Source organism: Orycteropus afer, unplaced genomic scaffold, assembly GCF_000298275.1.
Source record: "Orycteropus afer afer isolate SDZICR_OR568_19922 unplaced genomic scaffold, OryAfe1.0 scaffold00046, whole genome shotgun sequence".
NCBI classification, from domain to species: domain Eukaryota; kingdom Metazoa; phylum Chordata; class Mammalia; order Tubulidentata; family Orycteropodidae; genus Orycteropus; species Orycteropus afer.
The window spans coordinates 6,455,573-6,464,275 of NW_006921633.1; the positions used below are offsets into that span (position 1 = coordinate 6,455,573).

The following is an 8,703-nucleotide window of genomic DNA, read 5'->3' on the forward strand; positions in this document are numbered from 1 at the left end:
GCAATCCTACTTCCATAGTGATACTGCCTCGGAAACCCAAGGAGGGGTTGCTATGAGTCGGGGCCGACTCCACGGCAAACAACAACAACAACAACAACATGTTGGCAGAGCAGTGAAATATAGCACGTACTGCAGGAGGGAAAAGACAGAAGAACTATGCAAACAGAACTCAAACAGTTTGTTGTTGTTATTATGTGCTGTGGAGTCAGACTGACCGACCCCTCCTTGGGTTTCCGAGGCAGTATCACTAAGGAAGTAGATTGCCCAACCTTCCTTCCAAGGAGTGGCTGGTGAGTTTGAACCGCCAGCCTTCTGGTTAGCAGTCAAGTGCCTTAGGCACTACATTACTACAGCTCCCAAAACAGTTTAGTACATTGTAATTGAAAATCCCATTGCCATTGAGTTGATTCCAACTCTTAGTGACCCTATAAGACAGCAGAGAACTGCCTCTTATGGTTTCCAAGGCTGTAATGTTTATGGATGCAGACCACCTCCTCTTTCTCCCATGGAGTGGCTGATAGGACGGAATGCTGGACCTGTAGGTGAGCAGCCCAGTACTTAACCACTGCACCACCATGACTCCTTATTTTGGGATTAGATGTGTGGAAATAAAGTTCCTTCTCATTTAAGTCAGAAGTATGTATAGAATTTTAAGTACTGGTATAAGAAGAAGGAGATCTGGTGGCATACAGCCTAAGGCATTTGACTGCTAAGCAGAAGTTGGCAGTTCAAACCCACCAGCTACTCCACGGAAGGAAGATGGGGCAATCTACCTCCGTAGAAATTTACCGCTTTTGAAACCCAATGGGAATCACTATAAGTCGGAATCAACTCCATGGCAGTGAGGTTTTTTTTTTTTTTTTTTCCGTTTGGTATAAGAAGAGGTAAACTATTTATTTTAGGAAATAAGGTGGTCATTCTCAAACTTGAGCAAGCATCAGAATCACATGGAAGTCTTGTTAAAACACAGACTGATGGGCCTGTCCCAAATTTCTGAATCAGTAAGTCCTGTGTGGGGCTCAAGAATTTGCTTTTCTCACAAGTTCGCAGTGATGCTGACTCTGATTTTTCAGTTAGCAGCTGAGTACTCTGTCCATTCCTTCTGAGGCCCTGAGAGAGGAGCTGCTCCATGCCTATCTCCTGTCTTCTAGTGGCCTGCCAGCAGCCCTTGGTGTTTCTTTGCTGCTTGTAGGTATATCTTCACATGGTGTCTTTTCCTTTTGTGACTGTTTCCCTGTCTGGTCTTTTGTTTTAATAAAACACTGCTCAGAAAGGGATAGGGGCTGACCTCCTCTGGTATAACCTCCTCATTCATTTAACTGATAACATCTGTAAAGAAAAACCCTTTCTCCAAATAAGGTCACATCCACAAGTACAGAAGTTAGAACATCAACACATCTTTTAAGGGAACACAGTTCCAGCCTTAACACCACCACCACCACTACCAGCCCTGCCCCTGGAATGTGTTTCTCTAACTATGTAGAATGTTCCTAAAATCAAAACATCACTTGCTGCCTTAGAATTCATTGGCACTATTATCTAGCTCAATCTGACTTGTGGTAGCCACATGTGAGTGTATACTTGCTTCATGGAAGATAGGATTTTCTAAAAAAAGAAAAAAGAAACTATTAATAATTTGTTTGTGGGGTTTATATTTTGTCTGTTTATATGCTGAAGCACATTTAAAATGCCCAAAGGGAATTCTATTTTTAAAAATCCTACCAAAAATCTTTTTTCAAAAAAATATGAATAATTATTATATGTGAATTTATCTCTATGATAAGCTAGATTTTCACACACCAACTTTGGTCAAAAACAAACTTGCCAGCACTTTGCTCTAAAGATTTCAGATTTGGAAGGTTGCTTTCACCTTTTTATTGCTCTCTTGATGTAACTGTCCTTCGAGTTAGCCTCATAAGTAAAATCTTCACATGTATTACCAGTAATTTCTTTTCCTCTTTGGGAAAATGAAAGTATCAGGAAATTCTAGGTTTAGAGGGAAGGATTTGTTTGGAAACTCCAATGCTCCAAGCACTGCCCTAAGTAGGTCAAATTTCCAAATGATGATTCCAGCAGAAAAGTGTGCTGATTCCCTAAAACAATGGAACATAAAACAAACCCACTGCCCTCGAGTGGATTCTGACTCATAGCAACCCTATAGGACAGAGTAGAACTGCTTCATAGAGTTTCCAAGATTGTAAACCTTTATGAAAGCAGACTGCCTCATCTTTCTCCCATATACTGGCTGATAGGTTCAAACCACAGATCTTTTGGTTAGCAGCCTAATGCCTTAACCACTATGCCACCAGAGCTCCTCCAAAACAATAAAGAAGATGGTTAATTTTCAAGTGTTTTAATCGTCCAATCCAGACTTTCAAAGCCTTTGTGGTCTAACCCAACCCAGTGGAACAGCCCATAGCAATCTAACATTAGCCTAAGCAATGACACCACAAAAGCAAAACTCATTGTCATCAAGTCATCTTGACCCATGGGGACCCTACGTGCATCAGAGTGGAACTGGGTTCTGCTCTGGTAGTCGGGTTTTCGTGACTGTAATCTTTACAGAAGCAGATCAAGAGGCCTGTCTTCTGCAACACTGCTAAGTGGATTCCAACCTCACACCCAGGGATCTTGAGCAGTGATACTCATTCCAGAATCCCATATTTCTCTTTGTTCTGTCTTTTTTTCATATTTATATTATAAGCTATGTCTTCTAGTTCAACTCTTCCAGGTCTTCTCCCCATTGTCCACTTCCCCATGCTCTATTTTCTCTTCTCCTAAATTTACTTTCTTTGTGACTCATTGTAGCATAAATCACATTGTCTTGTGGTGGAATGGACTAATTTCATCTGTCAACTTTTTATCCTTAACTATAGAATCAGGTCTTAGATATTAAGAAGTACATCTTATCCAGCACAGTTCTCAACTGGAGTTACCCAGTATATATTTATTGAATATTATATGAAGAGTCATTTAGTGCCTATTATATTTGGACACATTTATTATAATCCTCATACTCTAGTCCAGTTAATCTCCAAATGAGCTCCCAGAAGTGGTTGGTTCCTTAGGAAATTCTAGATTTCCGTGGATTGCTTCACCTTGCAAGAAGTATGAGTCTTTCTTTACTGAAAGTGACATGTGAACAAAGTACTGACATGTGGTAGCTCTGTTCTTATCCTTTCTGGAAGATTAATTCTCATCCATGTTTCTACTCAAGATATTTTGTGCTCCAAATAAGTGAAGGTGTGAATAATGATAGAACAATGAGCTCCAATAATCATAAGGTAGGTATTATCTCTCTTCATACACAGACCAGTGTGAAGTCTGATAAACTTTTACCTTTGGTAAAACATTGCAACAGAAAGAAACAACTCCCAAACAGCAGCATTACCTAGCACACAGCTAAATGTTCTGGGCTTTGGAATTGTGATCTGGGTTTGAAGAGCTACTGCCCCTTACTTGTGGTTTGACTTTGGACAAGTTTACGATCCACCCTTAACTTTCAAATGTGAAATAGGGATCATAATGACCACTGCACAACATTATTTCAAAGAATCAATGTAAAACACTTTGTAAAATCTGGTACAAAATAAGCATTTAATAAGGGAGGGGTTGTGATTGTTCGTAATGTAATCATAACCACTGATCTGGCAGTTTGTCATCCTGTGGTGGCTTGTGTGTCGCTGTGATGCTGGAAGCAACACCACCATTACTTCAAACACCAGTAGGGTCACCCATTGTGAACATGTTTCAGTGGAGTTTTCAGATTCAGCCAGATCAGGAAGAGAGTTGCAGCAATCTAGTTTTAAAAATTAGTCAGTGAAAACCCTATGGATTGCAACCGAACATTGTTTGTCTGGACTCAACCATTCCAAGGAATGTAAAGATGGTGCAGGGCTCAGCAGTGTCTCACTCGGTTAACATAGGGTCGCCACAAGTCAGAGTCCACTTGATGGCAGCTAACAACGACAATAGTAACACACAACAGACTGTTGAAGCATGAAAAGAATTTCTGGTTGTTTGAGTTAGTTAAATTCAAGGAGAGGCCTGGACACACTTGGTGGTGTATCACAAACGGCAGAGTTGCCTAGTCTTAAAGGCAACCAGAAATCCTTTTGTTGGTTTTTGAGGGACAAAACAGTCCTATGAGAGAAATGGAGAGGGTGCACGCTCCCTCATATCGGGCTGCCAATATGGCATCCACAAATGGCTTAAAGTGTATCTCCAACAGGACTTACAGAGACAGCTTTCATTTTCTTCTATTTTTCCTTTTAATTCTTTTCCTCGCCTGATTTTCTCTTTCCCCTTCTATCACTAGCCCTAATCAATGCAGCAGGTCAGATTGAAAGAATGGACAGCCTCTGAGCCACATACATTTAAACCACTTTAATGCAAATATTGATCGAAGGAGCATAGACACGGGCTGGGCTGCATTTTTTTTTTTTTTTTTTGAACATGCTTTTATTATGGGACTGTGCTACCCATAATAAAACAGATCACCATAGATCAGCATTCCACCGTCTTTCTATGCATAGGAATGCATAGGCAAATCCAAAAGTTAGGCCAGATTCAATGCCAACTTTGTGAGCACCCAAAGTGGGTTTCAGAGTCAGCTAGATTATATTTTCCTAACCATTTTACACTTCTGTCTTCATACTTTGGACGTGATCTATTTTGGCACACAAAGAGGGAGGCTCTCATAAAGGGTGTGGTACCTTGTGTAATAATAGCTGCTCAACAACAAGGTACACTATGGCGGGATACTTAATTCCTGCATACACACAATCATCAAAGCACCATATCAGAAAGCCATGCTCCACAACATATAATTAGCAACAGCGTACAAGTCTGAGCTGAAATCCAAAAAAAAAAAAAAAAAGATCAAGGGCAGGAAGGAATTCTAAGGGCCACTTTGAAATTCGACACTAAAAAGATCTGATATTCTATCTGTAGGCATTTTTTAGGCTGGATTGGGGAGGGGGGAACAGAAAAAGAAAAAAGAAAATCTGTTTGTACAAAGAAAGCTGGTTTGGTCTATTGCCGACAAAGGAGGCGTCACAAACTCGGTAGAGCATGAAAGCATCACAAACCGAAGCAAATTAACGCAAGAGAAAAAGCAGCAACATCCCACCATGTTTACCAAGACAGCTGTGAGGATGGAAACAAGGCCTGGTGTTCACCATCACACCTTCACCATCATACTAAGAAGCTTTTTGTTTTTTTTTTCCCCGGAGCTGCCAGCCATCACATCTTCATGTAAAGGGGAAAATGTCATCATTAGAGAGGGACAAGCGAGATGTGTACACCAGGTGGACAGAATGTTCCGCTACAGGTTTATCAGCTTAAAAACTGAGATAACCGAGGTGAAGGGGAAACTGAGTGGTATGCAAAGTTGGAGGGAAGCAAGGCGGAATGGAGCCTTTGACCTTGGAAGAGCTGAATACTGGAGGAGGAAGGGGATGGAATGAGGAATTCCTTGCTGTAATATATTCGGGTAAAAATGGGGCTGTCATCTTGAGCTACAAGTTAGAAAGTTATTACTTTTAATATGCCACTACCTTAGGCCTATACTGTTATGTAAAAGAAAAATAACCTTGTGTGACAGTTTAACATTGATCGATGTGCCTGCCAAATGCAAAGAGATAAATAAGCAGGTGATGAATAAACAGCACTTCAAGTAAAGACATTACGCTGCATGCATAAAACGGCGCCAGGCACCTAGGAGCTGTGGGTGGCCGAAGGTTGGCCATTTCATGCCCACTCAGTAAAGCAGACTTAATCGCTTCCAATATTTTCTGTTAAAAAGCACGCTTAATGAGCCAATTTCACAAGCCCAGAGAAACTGATTATTATCTCTGAGTTCCAACAGAGTTGGTTGTTTTCCAAGAGCCAGGTTTTGTGTTTTTTTTTTTTTTTTTTTCCTCCCTCTTTGACGGGATAAAAACCTTTTTTTAAAGAAGAGAGAGAGAAGTAGGGGAGAGAGCAAGAGAGAAAGGGAGAGAGGAGGAGAGAGGAGAGAGCCGGCAGAGAACTCGAACGGCGGCTCACAGGGGAGAGATGGTCACTAGATGGCAGTGTTACCCCGTAGTCAGCACCTAGGACGAGGCCTCAGGACTGGACGGGATGATTCGCCTGAAAGATGGGACGGTAAATAAAGCGGCAAGCAGCTGCCTGGAGAGTTCATACCCTACCCTCCGCCCTCCTTGGACCCTTTGTCCACAATTCTTCCATCCTCCAGCCCGTACAAGGCGAGGAGACAAAAGGGGCCGTCCTCGAATGGCCTGCCTCCATCAGCCCAGGACTCTGATTACTCTTGCACGCAGCCTTGTTTTACAAAGTACAGGAGTCCTTTCTCTCCCCGCCCCCTCCCCGTCAGATCCAGTTCTTCCTGGTGTTTTCCCCTGAGAGGTTTGCCATCTCGGTATCCCTCACGGGGCTAAGCATGTGGCCGCTAAGGGGCTGAATATCCCGCCCTAGTTTTGCACCGTTTACTTTAGGGCAGGTTCCTTTTTTCTACCTCTTTCTCTTCCACATTCAATTACGCACTTGAAGTAAAAAAGTGTGCAAGAAATGAATTTACCTTTAAATATATTAACTTCTTGGTGAAAAGATTGAGAATAAAGGAGGGGAGCGGACATCCCTCTTTGGGAGCCAGCTGTTCTTCAGAGGGTGTGATTATGTCTCCTTCCAGCCACACAGCAGTGCTGTGAAAGCCACAGAAACATGGGGTTATTGTCAAAAACTGCAGTTATTCAATCACCACTAGGAGAGAAGACCTGGCAACTAGACCTCAGCATATAATTAACTCCGATTTAAAAAAAAAAAAAGAAAGAAAGAAAGCAATGAACTGTTGTTAGGTTCTAAATTGAGATTCAAGCTAATTATTTATGAATATTCATAAAAATCTTGAACAAGTTCCAAATTTGGCCTTTAGTTTCTCATCAGTTAACCAAATAATTGATGTATGTTCTTTTGTGGGGTACCTTTTGCTAGATGTGCCACAGAGCCATCATATTCATTAAGATTTTTTAGTTCGTTTTGTCTTCTGATGAACCAAAAGGGAATGGACTTGGCAACAGAGCAAAAATAATTTTATCTCTTATCTTTATCTTTTATCTTTCATTTCAAGAGCTCTGGTGGTGTAGTGCCTAAGGCATTTGCTAACCACCAGCTACTCCTCAGAAGGAAGACTGGGCAATCTATTTCCATAGAGATACCACCTCAGAAACCCAAGGAGGAGTTGCTGTGAGTCAGATCTGACTCGCAACGGTCAGTTTCGTTCTTCTGGTTTATCTTTTATTTCTGCTTACCCATAAGAGAAGGATAAAATAATATTGAGCAAAGATGAGTCAATCATGGAAAGGAAACTGTGAGATTTGAGAAACTTTCAAATAAGCAGATAAAATTCGATTTTCTATATGTGTGTTAGGTAGATAGATGAAGGTGGGCACAGAATGAAACTATGAAAAAGTACCTAATTCCAAGAACTTATTACAGGCAGTGGGGTCCAATATTCTCATTCAATTATTCAGAACAAGAAGGCTCTAGGTGTTCCCAAATTACTTCTCAACATTCTAGCCTCTGACAAAGGGGCCCACCCCGTTTTCCACACTCACACCTTTTCCAATCCACTAACATGCACCCAGCTCCCTGCTTCTGAAGAAATCAGCTATCCAACCTGAAAAATACTCTGTTGGAATATAAACTAACAGCCACTATGGATTTTCAATTGACTTCTGACTTTAGTTCCTAAAGTATAACCATCTGCACACCAGGCCTTTTTTCCTGGCCTGTCTTAGTCTGGCATCTGTTCAGCTATTCATTATTGTTAATTGTCGTTGAGTTGGTCCTCAGTTCATGGTGACTCCATGTATAATGGAACAAAACATTGCCCAGTCCTACGCCAGCCTCATGATCAGTTGCAGATCAGACCGTTGTGATCCATAGAGTGTTTATTGTCTGATTTTCAGAAGCAGATCACCAGGCCTTTGTTCTTGGTCTGTCTTAGTACGGAACCTAATCAGCATCATGGCAACATGCAAGCTCTGCCAACAGATGGGAAGCAACTTCTCATGAGGCGCACTGGCTGAGAATCGAACTCAGGTCTTCTGCATGAAAGGCAAGAGTTCTACCACTGAACCACCACTGTCCCCATAACTATTCGTTGTTGTTGTTGTTGTGTGCCATTGAGTCAGACCTGACTCATAGCAACCCCTCTTTGGGTTTCCAAGGCAGTCTCACTATGGAAGTAGATCGCCCAACCTTCCTTGTGAGGAGTGGCTGGTGGGTTTGAACCGCCAGCCTTCTGGTTAGCAGTCAAGTGCCTTAGGCACTATGCTATCAGAGCTCAAATAAGATGGGGCCCAAACACCAGCCTCTCACTTAGACTGAGAAGGTTCTGGCAGCTACTTCTACTAGGAGTGGCTTGGGAGAGGGCATTTCAGACAAGAGTTGTCAGAGGACACAGAACATTCCAAGAACTGCAAGTGAGTCTTTGCAGTTAGTTATAGGGTAAGATGCAAGAAAAGTGTGGGGACAGACGGAGCTGGAAAGGGAGGTTCAAATCGATTTAAAAAAAACAACCTGTGTGAGTTATTAAGAAATTTGGATTTTGCCCTGAATATATGTTCTGTTTTGTTTTGTTTGGTTTGGTTTCTTTCTTTCTTTTTTTTAAAAGGAGGCCTTTAAGCAGGTAACTGGTTT

The 8,703-nt window shown here is 41.7% G+C and overlaps 1 non-coding gene across 1 annotated transcript; it reads right to left on the reverse strand.

Moving 5' to 3' along the window:
• Positions 1-8,078: 8,078 nt before the first annotated feature.
• TRNAE-UUC lies at positions 8,079-8,149 on the reverse strand. The gene has a single exon. It is a non-coding gene; the product is annotated as a tRNA-Glu (tRNA).
• Between the last annotated feature and the right edge of the window lie 554 nt (positions 8,150-8,703).